The sequence below is a fragment of the Oncorhynchus mykiss genome, chromosome 17, assembly GCF_057628025.1.
Source record: "Oncorhynchus mykiss isolate SJ-2025 chromosome 17, ASM5762802v1, whole genome shotgun sequence".
NCBI lineage: Eukaryota > Metazoa > Chordata > Actinopteri > Salmoniformes > Salmonidae > Oncorhynchus > Oncorhynchus mykiss.
Genome location: NC_143038.1, coordinates 17,321,180 through 17,341,980, shown reverse-complemented (window position 1 = coordinate 17,341,980; position 20,801 = coordinate 17,321,180). Strand labels below are relative to the sequence as shown.

The 20,801-nt window shown below is 41.5% G+C and overlaps 1 protein-coding gene across 4 annotated transcripts in view; it reads right to left on the bottom strand.

The window, feature by feature from the left end:
- LOC110493827 (mechanosensitive cation channel TMEM63B) overlaps positions 1-17,300 on the bottom strand; it is a 103,157-nt gene extending 85,857 nt beyond the window's left edge. For 2 of the 4 annotated variants that reach the window (XM_021568331.3, XM_090204947.1), the window contains exon 1: positions 16,940-17,300. The gene's annotated coding sequence lies outside the window, so the exon portion shown is untranslated. The remainder of the gene's footprint in view (positions 1-16,939) is intronic. The other 2 variants (XM_021568328.3, XM_021568329.3) reach the window with 1 other exon arrangement.
- Positions 17,301-20,801: the final 3,501 nt, after the last annotated feature.

Below are 20,801 nucleotides of genomic sequence, written 5' to 3'. Positions count from 1 at the left end.
CAAAGTTCAAGGGGGCCGAATACTTTTGCAAGGCACTGTACAAATCTAAAATGATCCATCTGATTGAATTTCCTTGGTCTGCAGGGAGGAATCATGCTACAATCACAGGTTTGTAATAAAGTCAGACAGTGTGAGTGAGATACAGCTGTGATATATAATGTGTGCGGTGTCTTTAAGGAAAGATAATGAGCGCCCTCTCTCTCGCTCATAAGAATGAAGAGCTAGAGAGGGGGCGGGGCTTAAGCTGAATTTAAACACAATTCAGTCGGGAAAACAAAAGCGTCAACTTATAACAGCCCGGCACTTGCAATTTGTAAAAAAAAAAAAAATGCCCCGGCCAAACCAAACGACGCTGGGGCAATTGTGCGCGGACTCTCAATCACGGCCAGGTGTGATTCAGCCTGAATTCGAACCAGGGACTGTAGTGTCGCCTCTTGCACTGAGATGCAGTGCCTTAGAACGCTGCGCCACTCGGGACCCCTCAACATATCTTCCTTCAGACCCAAGTTTGTTCTCTTATTTCTGTATTTGATGTGAACTTTTGTAATTCAGGGCTCATCTGTAAAATAGACTTTGGTCTCAGTCAACATTCAGGGCCATATGGATTACCAGCACGTGTACTGCAAGCATAAGCTGACCAACTGGCAAGTGTCTTCACTGACATTTTCAACCTCTCCCTGTCCGAGTCTGTAATACCAACATGTTTTAAGCAGACCACCATAGTCCCTGTGCCATGAACACCAAGGTAACCTGCCTAAATGACTACCGAACCATAGCACCTACTGCTTTGAAAGGCAGGCCATGGCGCACATCACCATTACACCAGAAACACTCCAATTTGCATACCGCTCTAACAGATCCTGCAATCTCAATTGCATTCCACACTGCCCTTTCTAACCTGGACAAAAGGAACACCAATGTGAGAATGCTATTCATTGACTACAGCTCAGCATTCAACACTATAGTGCCCTCAAAGCTCATCACTAAGCTAAGGACCCTGGGACTAAAGAACTCCCTCTGCAAATGGATCCTGGACTTCCTGACGGGCCAACCCCCAGGTGGTAAGGGTAGGTAACAACACATCTGCCAGGCTGATCCTCAACCCAGGGGCCCCTCAGGCATGCGTGCTCAGTCCCCTACTGTACTCCCTGTTCACCCACGACTGCATGGCCAGGCACGACTCCAACAACATCATTAAGTTTGCCGATGACACAACAGTGGTAAGCCAGATCACCGACAACGACGAGACAGCCTATAGGTAGGAGGTCAGAGACCTGGCCGTGTGGTGCCAGGACAACAACCTCTCTCTCAACATGATCAAGACAAAGGAGATGATTGTGGACTACGGGAAAAGGAGGACCGAGCACACCCCCATTCTCATCGACAGTGCTGAAGTGAAGCAGGTTGAGAGCTTCAAGTTTCTGAGTGTCCACATCAACAAACTAACATGGTCCAAGCACACCAAGACAGTCCTGAAGAGGGCACGACAAAACCTATTCCCCCTCAGGAGACTGAAAAGATTTGGCATGGGTCCTCAGATCCTCAAAAGGTTCTTCAGCTGCACCATCGAGAGCATCCTGACGGGTTGCATCACTGCCTGGTATGGCAAATGCTTGGCCTCCGACCGCAAGGCACTACAGAAGGTTGTGCATATGGCCCAGTACATCACTGGGGCCAAGCTTCCTGCCATACAGGACCGCTATACCAGGCGGTGACAGAGGAAGGCCCTAAAAATTGTCAAAGACTCCAGCCACCCCACATAGACTGTTCTCTCTGCGACAGCACGGCAGGCGGTACCGGAGTGCCAAGTCTAGAACCAAGAGGCTTCTAAACAACTTCTACCCCAAAGCCATAAGACTCCTGAACATCTAATCAAATGTCTACCAAGACTATTTGCATTGCCCACCCCCTCTTTTACACTGCTGCTACTCTGTTATTAGCTATGCATAATCACTTTAATAACTCTACCTATATGTACATATTACCTCAATTACCTCGACTAACCGGTGCCCCCGCACATTGACTCTGTATCGGTACCCCCCTGTATATAGTCTCGCTATTGTTATTTTACTGCTGCTCTTTAATTACTTGTTCCTTTTATTTCTTATTCATATTTCTGAAACTGCATTGTTGGTTAGGGGCTTGTAAGTAAGCATTTCACTGTACGGTCTACACCTGTTGTATTTGGTGCATGTGACTAACATTTGATTTGAGTAGGACTCCCTGATAAAATAAAAGTTAGATCAAATAAATACATTGGTCCAAGTTATGGTCACCTGCGGCGTGCACAAATGCAGCGTGATAGCAGGTCGGCAGATAAAAAATAACATTCTGGGTAAAAATGCATCCGACTCGAGGCCAGACTGCCCAAACTCTTATTCACACAAGTGACAATTATTTTTTTTTAAATCATCCCACTCTGTTTTAATATGAATGGACCTTTCGTCTTTGTCACTGCAGACCAGCGAAATCCCTGTTACCTACAGGCCTTTGTTTTCTCTCCGCACCTCAACACACTCTCCCTCCCTCTTTCTTTAACTCCCCAATACAACACTCTCACAGATGTAACAATGAACACTCAATGGGCTGCCAGGGTGCAGTGGAAACATGTGACTCATGGTGGAGGACATGGAAAGCCCTCTGCACTTCCTGACATGGAAACCCCTCAGCCCATCCCAACATTGTCACCCCCCTCCCCCCCGTCCGGACTGTGTGAGAACAAAGTTCTGTAAACTAAAGAATTATCCTAGTCCATTCATATAGGGAAGCTTCAGATACCATTCAAACCATTTCTGATTGATTTAACTGCCAAGCAGAATATATTATGCAATAAAATAGCCTACCGGGATAGACTTTATACAACAATAATTTTATTGAGTCAAAAGGCAAGACGTGGCAGAATACCATAATGAAGTCTATTTCTTACACCACTACTCCACAGTGAAACTCTTAACGTCTAATTTGGGCACATAAGTTACATAATATTATAAATTGTGGATAAATACACAGAACCAAAATATAAACGCAGTATGTAAAGTTTTGGTCCCATGTTTCCTGAGCTGAAATAAAAGCTCCCAGAAAATGTTCCACAAAATGTAAAAAAAATGTTTTTTACATTCCTATCAGTGAGCATTTCTCCTTTGCCAAGATAATCCATCCACCTGACAGGTGTGGCATATCAAAAAGCTGATTAACAGCATGATCATTACACAAGTGCACCTTGTGCTGGAGACAATAAAATGCCACTAAAATGTGCAGTTGTGTCACACAATACAATGCCACAGGCATCTCATGATGAGGGAGCGTGCAATTGGCATGCTGACTACAGGAATGTCTACCAGAGCTGTTGACAGATAATTAAATGTTAACTCCTCTACCATAAGCCACCTCCTATGTCATCTAAGAGAATTTGGCAATACATCCAAGCAGCCTACATGTATGGCGTTGTTTGGGCGAGCGGTTTGCTGTTGTCAAAGTTCCGTGTGGGCAGGCATAAACTACGGACAACGAACACAATTGCATTTTATTGATGGCAATTTGAATGCACAGAGATACCGTGACGAGATCCCGAGACCCATTGTCGTGCCATTCATCCTCCGCCTTCACCTCACGTTTCAGTATGATAATGCATGGCACCATGTTGCAAGGATCTGTACACAATTCCTGGAAGCTGAAAATGTCCCAGTTCTTCCATGGACTGCACACTCACCAGACATGTCACCCATTGAGCAAGTTTGCAATGCTCTGGATCGACATGTACGACAGCATGTTCCAGTTCCCACCAATATCCAGCAACTTCGCACAGCCATTGAAAAGAAGTGAAACATTCCACGGGCCACAATCAGCAGCCTGATAATCTCTATGCGAAGGAGATGTGGTCACCCTGGATCTATGACCGGTTTTCTGATCCACGCCTCTATCTTTTAATTTAAAAAAAAAATCTTTATTCCCAGTCATGTGAAAATGAATAGATTAGGGGCTAATGAATTTATTTCAATTGACTGATTTCCTTATATGAACTGTAACTCAAAATCTTTGAAACCGAATGTTGCGTTTATATTTTTGTTCAGTAATAGTATGGTGTAAACAACTGTCCAGTGATTCAGTCAATAAAAAAAAAAAAACACTTTCCTCCACCACAACAGCAGACCTTAAGAAATTTGCAGGAACTCACCAAGAAATACTCGGTTGTTTTGGAATTGCCAGTAGCATGGAGCATAAACAATATTGAGCGATAACCAACAGATTAATGATCTATTTACGGATATATAAATAATAATTCACTTCTCTAGCCCATGTAGACAGCCAGTAAATATGAAATATATAGAAGGGCATCACATGGATAGCAAGTCGTAAATTCCCCATGTCATTGCTGACAACTATGTTCCTATTATTAACACAGACCTGGTGCCTTGCGTCATGGCAAACTGTCAGGGTACAGCGGCGAAATACAAACCCCATTATTCACCAACATCCAAGGTTAGTTAGTGCGTGTGTCCTGCATCACAACCCATATGTCTAGGTTTGTGTGTGTCTGTGTGTGAGTTTTGTCCCATACTTCACTGACAACACTGCCAGGTTCAGCACGAATTTCTGAAGGACTGGCTGCTAGTGCTAACCCTCGGCCTACAGACACAAATACTATTGATCGCCATACTTTCAACTGGAACATCTTGTCGTCTTCACTCACCATACCAAGCAGCTCCACTGTGGTCACAAACATATTAAATATTCAAGATTGAAAGTCCCTTGTCTACATGCCATTGTTTATTAAACAAAAAGCAAGAAACCAACACTTCAATCATGGTTCATTATAGTTGTCAAACGATCCATCGCTTCAATTTGGGGATGGTCAAAAACACAAACAATGTAAATAGATACATTAATTCACATAAAACATTTGTGTGCATATTGAGCCATGTTCAAGGAGTTGGGTTGCACCTGAGAAGTCTGTGCTGAACTTGTCCAAAGCTGGCCAAACACCTCAGCCATGTCTTGTTCAAACAAGAGAGCCAATCGATCTTTCTGCTCCATAACAGAGCCAACAGCTACAGAGATCACATTTAATGTCAAATGGAAATAAGGCCGAACAATTATGATTTTTCAACGCAGATACCGATTATTGGAGGTCCAAAAAAAGCCAATACCGATTAATTGGACGAGATTAGAGAGATAGATGACAATTACAACAATACTGAATGAACACTTATTTTAACTTAATATAACACATAAATAAAATAAACTTAGTCTCAAATAAATAATGAAACATGTTCAATTTGGTTTAAATAATGCAAAAACACAGCTAACGTTTAAGTTCCTTGCTCAAAACATGAGAAAGCTGGTGGTTCCTTTTAACATGAGTCTTCAATATTCCCAGGTAAGAAGTTTTAGGTTGTAGTTATTATAGCACTCTCTCGCTATACCATTTGTATTTCATATACCTTTGACTATTGGATGTTCTTATAGGCACTATAGTATTGCCAGCCTAATCTCAGGAGTTGAAAGGCTTGAAGTCATAAACAGCGCTGTGCTTCAAGCCTTGCGAAGAGCTGCTGGCAAACGCAGGAAAGTGCTGTTTGAATTCATGCTTACAAGCCTGCTGCTGCCTACCACCGCTCAGTCAGACTGCTCTATCAAATCATAGACTTAATTATAATATAATAAACACACAGAAATACGAGCCGTAGGTCATTAATATGGTCAATCTGGAAACTATCATTTCGAAAACCAAACGTTTTTTTCAGTGAAATACAGAACCGTTCCGGATTTTATCGAACGGGTAGCAACCCTAAGTCCAAATATTTATGTTACATTACACAGCCTCATGTCATAATTAAGTACAATTCTGGCAAATTAATTACGGTCTTTGCTAGGAAGAAACGGTCTTCACACAGTTCGCAACGAGCCAGGCAGCCCAAACCGTTGCATATACCCTGACGCGAATGTGCTTTTGTTAAATCATCACCCATTTGGCAAAGTAGGCTGTGATTTGATGATAAATTAACAGGCACCACATTGACTTTATCCAACGCAGGACAAGCTAGTAATATCATCAACCATGTGTAGTTAACTAGTGATTATGTTAAGATTGATTGTTTTTTATAAGATAAGTTTAATACTACTTGGCGACTTACCTCGTCTCCTTGCTGCACTCGCGTAACAGGTAGCCAGCCTGCCACGGAGTCTCCTCGTGGATTGCAATGTAATCAAAAATAAAGATTACCGATTGTTATGAAAACTTGAAAATCGGCCCTAATTAAAAAAATCGGCCATTGCGATTAATCTGTCGATCTCTAAAAATAATAACCAACAGCAACCATTGATAATTCTATATGCCGGAATGTGCTACCAAGCACCGAATCAAAACCTATCAGTCAGTATCGCTTTTTAATGTGCAGATCGACGAACATCTGACGTACATGATTCATACACTGCATCAGAAACCCTCATGTCATACTGCAAATCAAGACATCAGAACAGCTGAATAGTAGAGCTTTCTCAATACAACAATAGGTACACACCCATTAAGGTGTACAGAGTCGGTGTATCCCTGACTAAGAGTGCCATAACATTGTTGGCTGACACTCGTACATGACCAAATTGAACGTTTGCATTTAGTCTGGTCAACAGAGCGCATGAGGTTCTTATGACCAACCTGCCTCTGGCCAGTGTTTGGTTTGTGGGTTGGGGGGGGGTATGCTGTCAACAACACTGCAATGGAACAGGACACATAACACTGCATCAAACAGCAGTAGATTTCACATCATAACAAATTACAATCATAAACATTTATGAATACTAGAATCCACTATACTCCATCCATATAAAATATACTTTATTTTTGAATGTATAATTTTGAATTCTAGAAGTACTTTGTATCCATTTGTTCAGGCCAAAACAAGAACTCTATTCCAGTGGTATGTATACAAGCCAATTCTTTTTACAATCATAGCAATTTCTCAAAGGGAAACTGATGTGGATCGTCATATAGCAGGCTGCTCATTATCACATATCTGCACTGAACATGTTCTTCTGCGAGAGTGAGATTATCTGCTCCAAACAGAGAGCAAGTGTGCAACAAGGGGAAAAGGAGCAGAGAGAGGCGAAAAAAAATGTCTAGGTAGCCTATAAGAACGCACCCGCTTAACATGAGTGCAGTGCTTATCAACAAACACAGAAACATCTCGTAGAAGTCCCATGACTGTCCATGTATTTGTTACCACTTACATAGCCTGTTTGTACATTGGTCGTATGTATCCGTATCGTAAACCTGAGTTAAAGACTTAGATTATAAATATACAATTCTGCCCTAAAAACAAGGTAAAGCTGACCCAGCCTAATCAATGGGAAGGACATGCTGTAGTGAAGTTGAACAAGTGCTGTGTTATGACTCCGCACCCCTCTCTCTCTCGGACACAGAACTCTTATATTCGCTCATTAGCTGCAGTTGATTGAGTCCCATGCAGGAGCTCTCTCACTGAATTTCAAACACTGTGTCCATTACACAGACCCAAGGTAACCAGTAAATGTACTTGAAAGGTAGATACAGAGAGAGAGAAAAAACAGGAGATAGTGAGAGAAAATGAGAGAATGAGAGAGAGTGAAAGAATGACTGACTTTAAAGATATTAAATATAAAATATTAGAACCACCCCACCCCACAAGATAATGACTCTCTCTCCAATACTTCCATGTCAGAAAACACAGAGCCATTGGAAATATGGATTGGGTGGTATCCAAATTAGTAGCCTTCTGAAAATCATACCTTTAAAAGAATTGGAAATCGGTATTGGTATGGTATTGGAAATCATACCTGGCATATTTCAAAATACCCTGGGACATTGTAATGCACGTGTCAAACTCATTCCATGGAGGGCCGAGTGTCTGAGGGATATCGCACCACCCTTGTGTGAATTAAGGTCACTTCCCTCATCTTGTTGTCTAGGTCTGAATTGAAAAAAACACTGCAGACACTTGGCCCTCCGTGGAATGAGTTTGACACCCCTGATCTAATGGGAAGGGACTTTATCTAGATTGAAGAGTTGCATGCACTCCCCAAAAGACAATGGGGTAAATGGATGATGATCAACATCAGACTACAAAATATAGAATCTAGTTATAATTTTGACAGAAAAGCTATGGACAGCAAACAATTTCAATACCTTATTATTTTGTAAGGAGGTCCTCATCAAATTTAATTGACAAATTTTTCATGAAAAAAGACAGTATATATATATATATATATATATATATATATATATATTTTTTTTTTTTACACAACTGGGATATGACAAAGTCAGACTTGTTTCCAAATCATCCCAACTCCATGAAACTTGAAAAATGTGCGTGTCTGTGGCAGACTCTGCAAGATACTTTCACACCTCTATCAATAGTGGTTGTGCAGAATTATAGTGGGTACATGCTGAAAGTCTCCACAGAAAATTAAGGTTGCATAATTGTGTTACCATCTGGGTTTGAACCCAGGTTGTCTGCATGCCATTAGCATTACCTCTTATAGAATAGTTAGTGCAGCAGGAACCTAACCCATGACCCTGGCATTGGAATTGCCCGCGCTAAAGGCATCTATATCGGTCCGTTAATACAAGGCCCAGTGCACTGCTTTTCAGAATTTGTATTTTTATTTATTTTTTTATGTATTTGAATGTTTACCAGCATTTGTAATTGGCGTCTGATAATTATCGGTACAAAACAGTTATTCTGATAATACTTGAGGAATATAAAAATTACTTGCTTGATATAAGTTTTCCAGATTCTTGAAATACTTTGCAAATGCAACTTATGTGAAAACAGAAATCGTCTATTCATTCCTTTTCCATTTTAGTAGGCACTCTTATCCAGAGCAACTTACAGTAGTGAGTTTACATTTACATACTGGTCCCCCCGTAGAAATCGAACCCACAACCCTAGCATTACAAGCGCCATGCTCTACCAACTGAGCCACATCACATCATCACAAACCACTTGATGTCTCAATGTACTCAAACACTGTATTGGTCATTGTTTTTCTTCATGGTGATGGAAAGCCTACAGGTACAAACCTAGATGACCAGCCTATATACAATACAATAATGTTCATTTACATTAAGTGGTTTGTAAGGATGGTAAATTAATACAGCACAAAAAGTATTTCATATTTAAGAAAAATATTTTATTTGATGTGGATGTCTCATGTCTTTGCCCATAACTTTGCACCTTTTGATGTACATTTTTTGAGGACAGGATTTTGTTCTTTATGGATTCCATTAAAATGACAACAGAGAAAGGGACAGAGCAAAAACTCTTACAATTCCAACTATTGAATCCGGCATTAATTAGAAAACTACCTTTTTTGTCAACGCTAAGATGCTTTAAAAAATAAATTAAGTAAAAACTGGCTTGCGCAACCGACATCTATAACGGTCTGCTGGCCCAGACGGCATCTCTAGCCGTGTCCTCAAAGCATGCGCAGAACAGCTGGCTGGTGTGTTTACGGACACATTCAATCGCTCCCTATCTGTTGTCCCCACATGCTTTAAAATGGCTACCATTGTTCCTGTACCCAAGAAGGCAAACTTAACTAAATGACTACCGCCTCGTAGCACTCACTTCTGTCATCATGAAGTGCTTTGAGAGACTAGTCAAGGATCATATCACCTCCACCTTACCGGCCACTCCACCTTACCGGCCACTCCAGACCCACTTCAGTTTGCATACCACCCCAACAGGTCCACAGACGACGCAATCACCATCACACTGCCCTATCCCATCTGGACAAAGGGAATACCTATGTAAGAATGCTGTTCATTGACTACAGCTCAGAATTCAACACCATAGTACCCTCCAAGCTCATCATCAAGCTGGAGACCCTGGGTCTCGACCACGCCCTGTGCAATTGGGTCCTGGGCTTTCTGACGGGCCGCCACCAGGTGGTGAAGGTAGGCAACAACATCTCCACTTCGCTGACCCTCAACACTGGGGCCCCACAAAGGTGCATGCTCAGCCCTCTCTTGTGCTCCCTGTTCACCCACGACTGTGTGGATATGCACGTCTCCAACTCAAATCATCAAGTTTGCAGACGACAACAGTAGTGGGCTTGATTACCAACAACGACGAGACAGCCTACAGGGAGGTGGTGAGGGCACTCAGTGTGGTGTCAGGAAAACAACCTCTCACTCAACATCAACAAAACAAAGATGATCGTGGACTTCAGGAAACAGCAGAGGGAGCACCCCCCATCCACATCGAAGGGACAGCAGTGGAGAAGGTGGAAAGTTCTAAGTTCCTTGGCGTACACATCAGACAAACTGAAAAGGTCCACCCACACAGACACTGTGGTGAAGAAGGCGCAACAGTGCCTCTTCAACCTCAGGAGGCTGAAGAAATTTGGCTTGTCACCCAAAACCCTGACAAACTTTTACAGATGCACAATCGAGAGCATCCTGTCGGGCTGTATCCCAGCCTGGTACTGCAACTGCCCCGCCCTCAACCGCAAGGCTCTCCAGAGGGTGGTGCTGCTGTCTGCACAATGCATCACCAGGGGCAAACTACCTGCCCTCCATGACACCTACAGCACCCGATGTCACAGGAAGGCCAAAAAGATCATCAAGGGCATCAACCACCCGAGCCACTGCCAGTTCACACCTCTACCATCCAGAAGGCGGGACCAGTACTGGTACATCAAAGCTGGGACCAAGACACTGAAAGACAGCTCTCTCTCTCAATGCCATCAGACTGCTAAACAGCAATCACTAACTCAGAGGCTGCTGCCTACATTGAGACCCAACCACTGGCCACAAATGGCTCACTAGTCACTTTATACAACGCACTCTAAATAATGCCACTTTAATAATGTTTACATATCTTCCATGTATATACTGTATTTTATACCATCTATTGCACCTTGCTTATGCCGCTCGGCCATCGCTCATCCATATATGTATATGTACATATTCTCATTCACCCCTTCAGATGTGTGTATTAGGTAGTTGTTGGGGAATTGTTAGATTACTTAGTGCAGTAATAATATGTAACATCAGAACTAGAAGCACAAGCATTTCGCTACACTCGCATGAACATTTTCTAACCATGTCTATGTGACAAATACAATTTCATTTGATTAGTAAAGGCCCAGTGCACTACCTGTGATTTTAAATTAAACAAATAGTAATATATTATTATCACCCTCAGCACCCTTACTTTCCGCGGCTAAGGGATATTACACTTTTAGTAAAACACAACGGCCCAGTGGTGCAGTGGAAGCTATACACCCGGTATAAGCCATATACACACACCTTTTTCTTTCTTCTTCAGTTGGCATTGCATAAACTCACTTCTTAATTCCTACTGATGTGTATCAAAGTAGCGTAGTGGAGGTATAAGGCTTATAAATTATGTAGTACAATAGAGAAATCATGCACAAAGTAGCCTACACACATCGCAAAACACATGAAATACTGTATATTCACGAGCGCCACACACATAGCCTAGTTTCAGCAGAATATCATCTGCAGGTAGCAAGAGCGCACAGCACTCAACTGGCTTTGGTTAGGAGCAGCTCACGGAAGAATGACATCGGTAGCCGGTAGGGTAGGAAAGATATCTCCCAGTAAATGCTAACTAAGGCAACAATGGATATGAAAACCAGGTATTGAAAAAGTTTGATCCGAAGTGTTTGTTAGTAGGTCATTTATGATGCCCAATTGTCATGCGCTGTTTGCATCAGGGGCATAGGCATGGGTGGACACAGGCCCACCCACTGGGGAGCCAGGCCCACCCAATCAGATTGATGTTGCTTAAGCATTGTTGTGGACTTACAACATCACCAGTGAAACATAGGATTTCACACACAGGGCGCCTTTCCCCACTTCTCCAGGCACCACTACACAGGGCCGATAAAAAGACAGCAGTCACACACAGCATGGTGTTAAAGGATAAGCAGGCCATTCACGCTGACATTTTTGTTGAAAGTTGAAATGCAACAATGCTTCACGCTATCAGCAGCAGGTGTGCTGCATTAAAAAAAAAACAGTTCCAGTCACCAGATGATTATTTAAAACTGGACTTCCTGTTGGAAGTTAGTCTTCAAAGGGGAGAAGCTAACAAATGAGCAACAACACATGCTGCAGCCTCCGCAAACTAGCCAACAACACAAGCTAGCTAGCTAGACCATGGGGGAAAGCTACTGCTCGCTATTGTGACCCGTTGGCCTTCGAGAAGGCAGAAGTTTCCATATGTTTTTGTTAAAACTGTCCAAATGTGATAGGTTGATTTCACTGTCACTTTTGCCATAATACAGGTGAATGGCAGATGCCTTCTATACAGCTTCTGATGGCCTAGCCAATAGTTTACTTATCTAGCTAGATTTACTGTATATCCCCAGAGACCAGCAAATACAAATGCTGATTGGATCTTTTTTTCCTTTCTTTTCAATTTTTAATTAATCTTCTCTGAAGGCTTAGAAGACCCATTCTTCCTCACTTGTGTCTGGGTTAATAATCATTTGTAGAGCAGCTCTATTTTCCCTCAGCATACATTTTTTCACTTCTGAATGGCTAAAGAATCCATATGTTGTTCAGAAATACTGGACATTTTGAACTCTTATTATGGTGGCGATTTGACATAATTACAATCATGGTCTTGAATTTGATGTTTTTCTGGTCTCGGTCTTGGACCCATTGTTCGGTCTTGAATCAGTCTTGCTTTAGGTGGTCTCGAACACAAGAAACTCAAGAAAGAAGTCAATACAATTGTTAGATGCGACCACCCACCTCTAATTTAAAACCAAACATAGATGGATTCAATGTTGTTTTCACTATCCGGGCACACACCTGTCTGTTTCACACCTGAGGTGTAATCCATGAGGGGGTTTGATTAATCTCGCCTGGGCAGGCGTGTTTTGCATAGACTAAAAGTTGATTGCATTCAATTTGGAAACGGGCTGCCTCCCGGTGGTGAGACAGGTACCCCCGCTCGGTCTGATAGTGAAGTCTGCTCCAAACAAAAGTGACATAATTAAGCAATTACTTGGGATCTGTGTTTTCCCATGCAAAAGTGATTTGTTTCGATAATTTTTATCTGCCTTCCCAATGAAAACTGCCTTGAAAAATGTTACATTTATTTTATGTTAAAGCGATGTGTGTTTCTGGACGATGTACTATGCTGCATCTTTGACAACATGGATGAGCAGATTACTGTTCGATTTGAGAAGGGCGCTCCTCCCTCCACACTTTCACCCGATGGGCCAAACAGTTCTAAAACTCAAGTTTTGCAATTAAAACAATGATATTTTGGAAAACAATGATATTTTGCTTCCGTGTAGTAGTCCTTTCAACTCTACAGCCAGTTATCCTTGTCATTGACAAGCGCCTAACTCAAAAGGAGTCGGTGTTCTGAAAGATGAGACATTGAGGATTATAACAAAGACCGCTTTGATGTCACCCAAGCAAACCACACACCCATGAGTCCAAAATGTGCACTTCACCATTTCCATATTTGAAAATGTAAAATGACAATCCTTTTGTCTGACATGTTTGTCTGACAAATCTTAACACTAAGATTGTATTTTATAATTTAGCTAGCTGTGCTGGCAATAGAATAAGCTTTCACGATACCCACCTGACCCAGATTGTGATTCATAATGAAAAGTTTTTGGATTGCAAAAACAGCCATTTTGTTTCAAACAAAAAGCCACAAGCATGTTTGCTTCAGTTCCTCAAATGGCAAAGCAGGAAGACCTTAATTTTAAAACATTTAAAATTAAAAAGAACCTTCATAGTTGAAGGCTCTTTCCTTGAGTCATAAAACTGCATTGAAATTACTTAGGAACTGTGCAGTTTGGAAAGGTGTGTGGCCACCTGGATACACCAGTTAGACCTCTCACTCAAACCCTTGTAATTGTTTTTTCTTATCTTGCCCCTACTCCAAAATGTAAATGAATATTCTTACATCACTGAATGTATTCAGAGTATTTTCAGATTGAGTTATTGAAAAGTGAAGTAAATGTAAAATGCACCAAAATAAAGAGCGTAATTGTTTGGGTTCTTGTGTCAGGTGAAAATGTTGTGTCCTCACTATTGGTCTGATAACTTTGGAGATGATTGGGAAATTTTTCTTTCACTTGCCACCATGGTCATGCATACAGTACATTTTGAAAATATTCAGACCCCTTGACTTTTCACATTTTGTTCAGTTACAGCATTATTCTAAAATGGATTAAACTGTTTTTCCCCCTCATCAATCTACACACAATACTCCATAATGGCAAAGAAAAAACAGAAGCATTCCATTGATGATCCTTAAGATGTTTCTACAACTTGGAGTCCACCTTTGGCAAATTCAATTGATTGGACTTGATTTGGAAAGACACACCGGTCTATATAACATCCCACAGTAGACAGTGCATGTCAGAGCAAAAACCAAGTCATGAGGTCGAAGGAATTGTCCGTAGAGCTCCGAGACAGGATTGTGTCGAGGTACAGATCTGGGGAATGGTATCCCCCAAAATATATATATATAACAAAAATAAAAGAAAGTCTGCAGCATTGAAGGTCCCCAAGAACACAGTCATTCTTAAATGGAAGAAGTTTGGAAACACCAATCATTTTCCTAGAGCTGGCCATCTGGCCAAACTGGGCAAACAGGGGAGAAAGGCCTTGGTCAGGGAGGTGACCAAGAAACCGATGGTCACTCTGACAGAACTCGAGTTCCTCTGTGGATATGGAAAAACCTTCCAGAAGGACAAATATCTCTGCAGCACTCCACCAATCAGACCTTTATGTTAGAGTGGCCAGACGGAAGCCACTCCTCAGTAAAAGGCACATGACAGCCCGCTTGGAGTTTACCAAAAGGCACCTAAAGGACTCTCAGACCATGAGAAACAAGATTAAAGTGTCAAGTCTGGAAGAATCCTGGAACCATCCATACTGTGAAGCACAGTGGTGGCAACATCATACTGTGGGGATGTTTTTCAGCGGCAGGGACTGGGAGACTAGTCAAGAACGAGGAAAAGATGAACGGAGGCAAGTACAGAGAGAGATCCTTGTTGAAAACCTGCTCACTCAGGACCTCAGACTGGTGTGAAGGTTTACCTTCCAACAGGACAACAACCATAAGCACACAGCCAAGACAACACAGGAATGGCTTCGGGACAAGCCTCTGAATGTCCTTGAGTGGCCCAGCCAGAGCCCGGACTTGAACATCCCTGGAGAGACCTGGGAATAGCTGTGCAGCGACACTCCCGACCCAACAGGCTTGAAAGGATCTGCAGAGAAGGATGGGAGAAACTTCCCAAATACAGGTGTGCCAAGCTTGTAGCGTCACACCCAAGAAGACTCGAGGCTGTAATCGCTCCAAAGGTGCTTCAACAAAGTACTGAGTAAAGGGTCTGAACACTGAAATGTCACATGTACATTTTTTGGCAAAATTTCTAAAAAAAATTGCTTTGTCATTATGGGGTATTGTGTGTAGATAGATGAGTGGGAAATAAACAATTGAACACATTTTAGAACAAGGTAACATAACAAAATGTGGAATAAGTCAAGGGGTCTGAATACACTAATCTATCTACATATATTGAACAAAAACACAACCTATTAGTGAGCATTTCTCCTTTGCCAAGATAATTCATTCACCTGACAGGTGTGACATATCAAGAAGCTGATTAAACAACATGAACATTACACAGGTGCACCTTGTGCTGGGGACAATAAAAGGCCACTAAATGTGCAGTTTTGTCACACAACACAATGCCACAAATGTCAAGTTGAGTGAGCGTGCATTTGGCATGCTGACTGCAGGAATGTCCACCAGACATGTTGCGATTTCTCTACCATAAGCCACCTCCAACATAATTTTAGAGAAATTGATAGTACGTCCAAACGGCTTCACAACCACAGACCACGTGTAACCACACCAGCCCAGGACCTCAACATATGGCTTCTTCACCTGTCAGATCGTCTGAGACCAGCCACCCGAAAAGCTGATGAAACTGAGGAATATGTGTGTCTGTAATAAAACCCTTTGAGGGGAAAAACTCATTCTGGTTGTCTGGGCCTGGCACTCAAGTGGGTGGGCCTATGCCCTCCCAGGCCCACCATTTGCTGCACCACCTCACAGTCAAGTGATATCCATACATTAAGTCCTACTGAATTTATTTCAATTGACTGATTTCCTTATATGAACTGTAACTTTGAAAAATTGCTTATATATCTTTGTTCTCTATATCACACAAACACAGTACCAGTCAAAAGTATGGACACTTACTAATTTTTCTTTATTTTTTACATTGTAGAATAATAGTAAAAATAAAGAAAAACTCTGGAATGAGTAGGTAGTACTATATAGTAATTTATTTTTCTAAATGATTAAATATTAGATCAATTTACCTCAGAATAGTTCTGTTAGTGAGTTAAAAAAATGTAGATTAGATAGATTACATTTTTAGCTTAACTCGAGTAGTGGCAGCCAGGAAAAGTGTTACAAATTAGTTTCTGTGAGAATTACAGAAGGGTCAGTTACCCCACGTTACCCTATGCTGCTAGATGGAGATTACAATATCTGTCTAGAAACTGGGCTAGACTCAAGACCGTTCCTCTCACTGGATCCTACAAAGTCTTTCTGCAAAGACAGCTCAGCGCAAAATTATTTTAAATGCGGTTCTTAGGACGTCAATTAGATCATACGACACGACGCTGTTTGGTTTTGAAATAATTATTCAAATGGTCTAGGCTACTATAAAATTATATAAAGTAGGTTATCCCTCAACTAGCCTATAGGCGTGACAGGCCCAGAGCACAATAGTGCGAATGCGATTCTGCATGATTGCTGCGCTGCGTCAACATTTTTAAACACGTGAACCCTCGCAATAGTATATATTGTATGTAGGTCTTTACCTTCTGGCCATAATGTCAAAACAAATTAAATGAAGCCGCATCGTCTTTTACCTGGCAATCCAATTTGAATTTCTGTTTGCGTCTTCTCTTGCTCCAATGGCAATATCCCAAACGAGAGAGGCTAAATATATCGTTACAAATCCACCACCAAGGTGACAAGGTCTGGAAACCAAGCAATCAGCCTCACGAGAGAAAGCTACTGAGAAGCGTCAGAAACATATTCGAAATCCATTATGGGCTTTTTGTTGCAAAAGTTAAAAAAGCGGCGAATTGCTTCACAGTCCCTTTGAACGACACCGAAAATGGACGTGAACGCTAGGAAAATAATTACCGGCAATTGGAAGCCCGACATATTCCATTGTGAGCCTCTCTCCCAACAACAACCACTAGGTGGCGACAAAGTAACACTTCCGTTAGGTTTTCAGAATAAAAGTCCCTTTATCCAAAAACGCATGCAAAGTAATTTTGCAAAGTAATTTTGCAAAGTGTGACTGTCAGTGCCCACAGGCATTTTGTAAAGTGTTATTTTATTTATTTCCTATTCCTAAATGAACCATTATGATCATTTTTACACTCATCCATATTAGGCTACCAGAAGACTGCTGTTTTTGAAAATATTGTAGCAAATTCAGGGCTAGGTCACTAGTTGTTGTACAAAGGTCTCTACATGCTTACTGTCTGCTACTGCCATCCCCATGGTTCTCTCACAAGTCCCTTGGGACACACTTCTAGTTCTAACACCAGCATAGCAAATATGTAGCCCGACCAAGACACAAACCCAGGTTACTGCTACTGTGAGTCCAAAACTTAAATTGTTACACCAAGAGGTTTGAACTTTCTGATGAGATATTAAAACGTTATTTATTGTGTGTCCCTTTTGGGAAATGTGTCTTGCATCTCGACAAACAACAGCACAGCATCACCAATAAGTGGGGTGGCAGGTAGCCGAGTGGTTAGGTCTTTGGACTAGTAACCGGAAGGTTGCAAGATTGAGTCCCTGAGCTGACAAGGTAAAAATCTGTTGTTGCACGTAACCCACTGTTCCTAGGCCATCATTGAAAATAAGAATTTGTTCTTAACTGACTTGCCTAGTAAAATACATAAATCACAAGCAATAACTACAGCAGACATGTTCATCAATTCAGGTGGGGGGTGAGTAGTTATTTATACTGGGGGGAATGAATGATCTCTGGGCTCTGGCGGTGTTGTAAAGATGGACTCTGCATCGGCGGTATGAGCTTGTACTCCTGGTTGAGTGGGTGTGTCAGATCAGTGGCAATTCTCGCTCCTGCCCTCATTACTCTCTCTAAGAAGTTCTGAGATGAACTCCTGATATGTAATTAATCTCTTCATGAAAGACAGTCGTTGTTGTCCCTTTTTGTACATCTGTTTTGTGTTTGCAGTCCAGGAGAGTTTTGAGTCAATTATAGTTCCAAGATATTTGTGTTGCTCAACTGTTTCTATTTGCTTATTTAGTCAATGTGAATGGGCCCGTGATCATCTTTTAAAGTTCTGAAGTTTATTGTCATTTCCTTGTTGTTGTTTTTTCACATAGAAATGAGTCTGTTTTCGTTCCACCATTGGGATAAATGTGTTCTTTCTGTCCTGTAGTCATCCTTGGAACCCCAGGTGTGTTCCTAGGTTTGTACAATATGCTTTCTGAATGCTACTAATGGCTGTGCACACCCAAAAGCCTTGTTTTCACCTTCATTATCTGATCAAGATGATCCAAACAAGTTCTGTCACGTTTACACATGGTAATAAAATGTCTGTTATCTGTTTACTGTGTCCGCATTGTGACCATATTTCCCTATGATATCTATCTGCAGTCTGCAGTAACTACAAGGAACAGTTCAGTGTTGTAGTAATCAAGAACACATATTGAGTGTCTTGGTCTGGTTTCAGTGTCTGATACGTTTTTACTCGGTCTTGACTCGGTCTCAGACAATGAGGACTCATCATTTCTTCCAGAGACCAGGAGAGATCAGCAGAGTAAAAAACTCATAATTGCAGTGGTCGCGTTCCACTGCTTAGATGTTGCATGCATCAACCAATGGTTTGTGCCACGTCATTGAATGTGTCATCTACAGACAGATTGCTATAACATATGACGTAAGATCTGGCTACGTCTATCAGTACATTTCCACATAACACAATAATTCCAATAGCCATTCTAGCTTTGCCTTCGTGTGGGAGCTAGCAAGCAGCTGAGGTAGTGCTAGGTATCAACAGCCAATCCAGTAGGGGCTGGTAGCTATAGTGAGCTTCAATTGGTCAATAGCGTCGCGTTATCGTACAGTATTTGCATAAAGTTCAGCTTTCTCCAACTTTGGTCCTGCTCTGTTCACTCTTTCTCGCATCGCCCAATGGTCCCCCATCCACTTTGCTTCCCTCCACTGAAAATGAATGGGGCTCTGTTGTTTCATCACCCCCATAGTGTTATGTGGAAATGCACTGTGAGCAGAGGAACGTGACCAGTATCAGCTTCCATTCCAGGCTTCGCCAGGTCAAATATCCACACTCCTTTCATGACACATTAATACCTTATCGCCTATTGAAACATGGGCTTCCTACTGTTCCCAATAGTTACCTTCCGTCCTTTACATTCGTTGAACAACTTGCAAACTTTGTGGCATTCTAATGCCAATGTTTGTCCATGGAGATTGCATGGCGGTGTGCCTGATTTTGTACACCTGTCAGCTGAAATAGCAGAATCCACTAATTTGAAGAGTGTCCACATACTTTTGTATATGTAGCGAATACTGTATATTCACCAAATCTATGCAAATTGGTATTCTTCCTCAAGACTTGAAAATTGTCAAAGTTATCTCCCTCTATAAATCGGAATTTCATTGATTTGCTGGTAGGCAAGAGTGGGAGAAATTGTTTGAAAGTTGCACGCTCACTATTAGTAAGGGGAGACTGGGGGAAGCTGTAACATATTTTGTCTTACTATCTATTATAGACCTGTTTAGGTTAGTGATCATTTGTAGAGTGGCTCTCTATTTTCATTTTTTCCACCTTTCTGAATGTCTTTATTTTTGTAAATTTTATTGAACATTTATTTACCTAGGGAAGTCAGTGAAGAACAAATTCTTATTTACAATGACGGCCTACCAAATGGCAAAAGGCCTAAAGAATCCATATGTAAAAAAATATATATATATCAGTTAAACAAAGCATATTAACTATAATTGTACATTATACATTTAGCATACAAGAAGAAACATGTTTGATTATATATGTGTGTGTGTGGGGGGGGGGGGGGGGGGGAGTGTGAGTATGAGTGTGAGTGTGAGAGTTAGGCTACATGGAGGGGATTATTGAGTAGTTTGGTTCATCAGGCTGACCCCCAGTCCTCGCTTGAAGTTATTGAGGCATGATGAGGTTTTGGCAATATGAAGATAAGAATTCCAGAGTATGGTTCCTCTGTATCTGATAGAGAATTTACTTTGTGAGGGGTGGGGAGGGGGAAGGTTATCGCAGTGCTATATAGATGGATTTCAGAATTAACCTGGAAGAATCCATTGAAGGGTTTAGGTAAACTGTCTGGGAGGTATGAGTATTTGTAGATAAAAGTGCATAATTGGCGTACATTAATGTTGTAAACAGACAATATATTGAGTTTCTCAAACAAAGTTGCAGATGGAGCTAAGTAATTAGAGGAGGTGGCTAGTCTTGCAAATGTCTTTGTATGATGAGTAATTTGTGTAGGTAGGAGGCATATGTGCTGGCCAAGACAATATTACAGTAAATGAGATATGGGTAAATGAAGCTATAGTATAGAGTTAGGAAGCAAGCCTGATGGACCAAACCACTAATCTTTCTGATGATAACAGATTTCCTTGCTTTGCTACAGACAAATGTAATATGACATTTCCAGGATAACTTTTCATCAATTAGAACTAGTGGG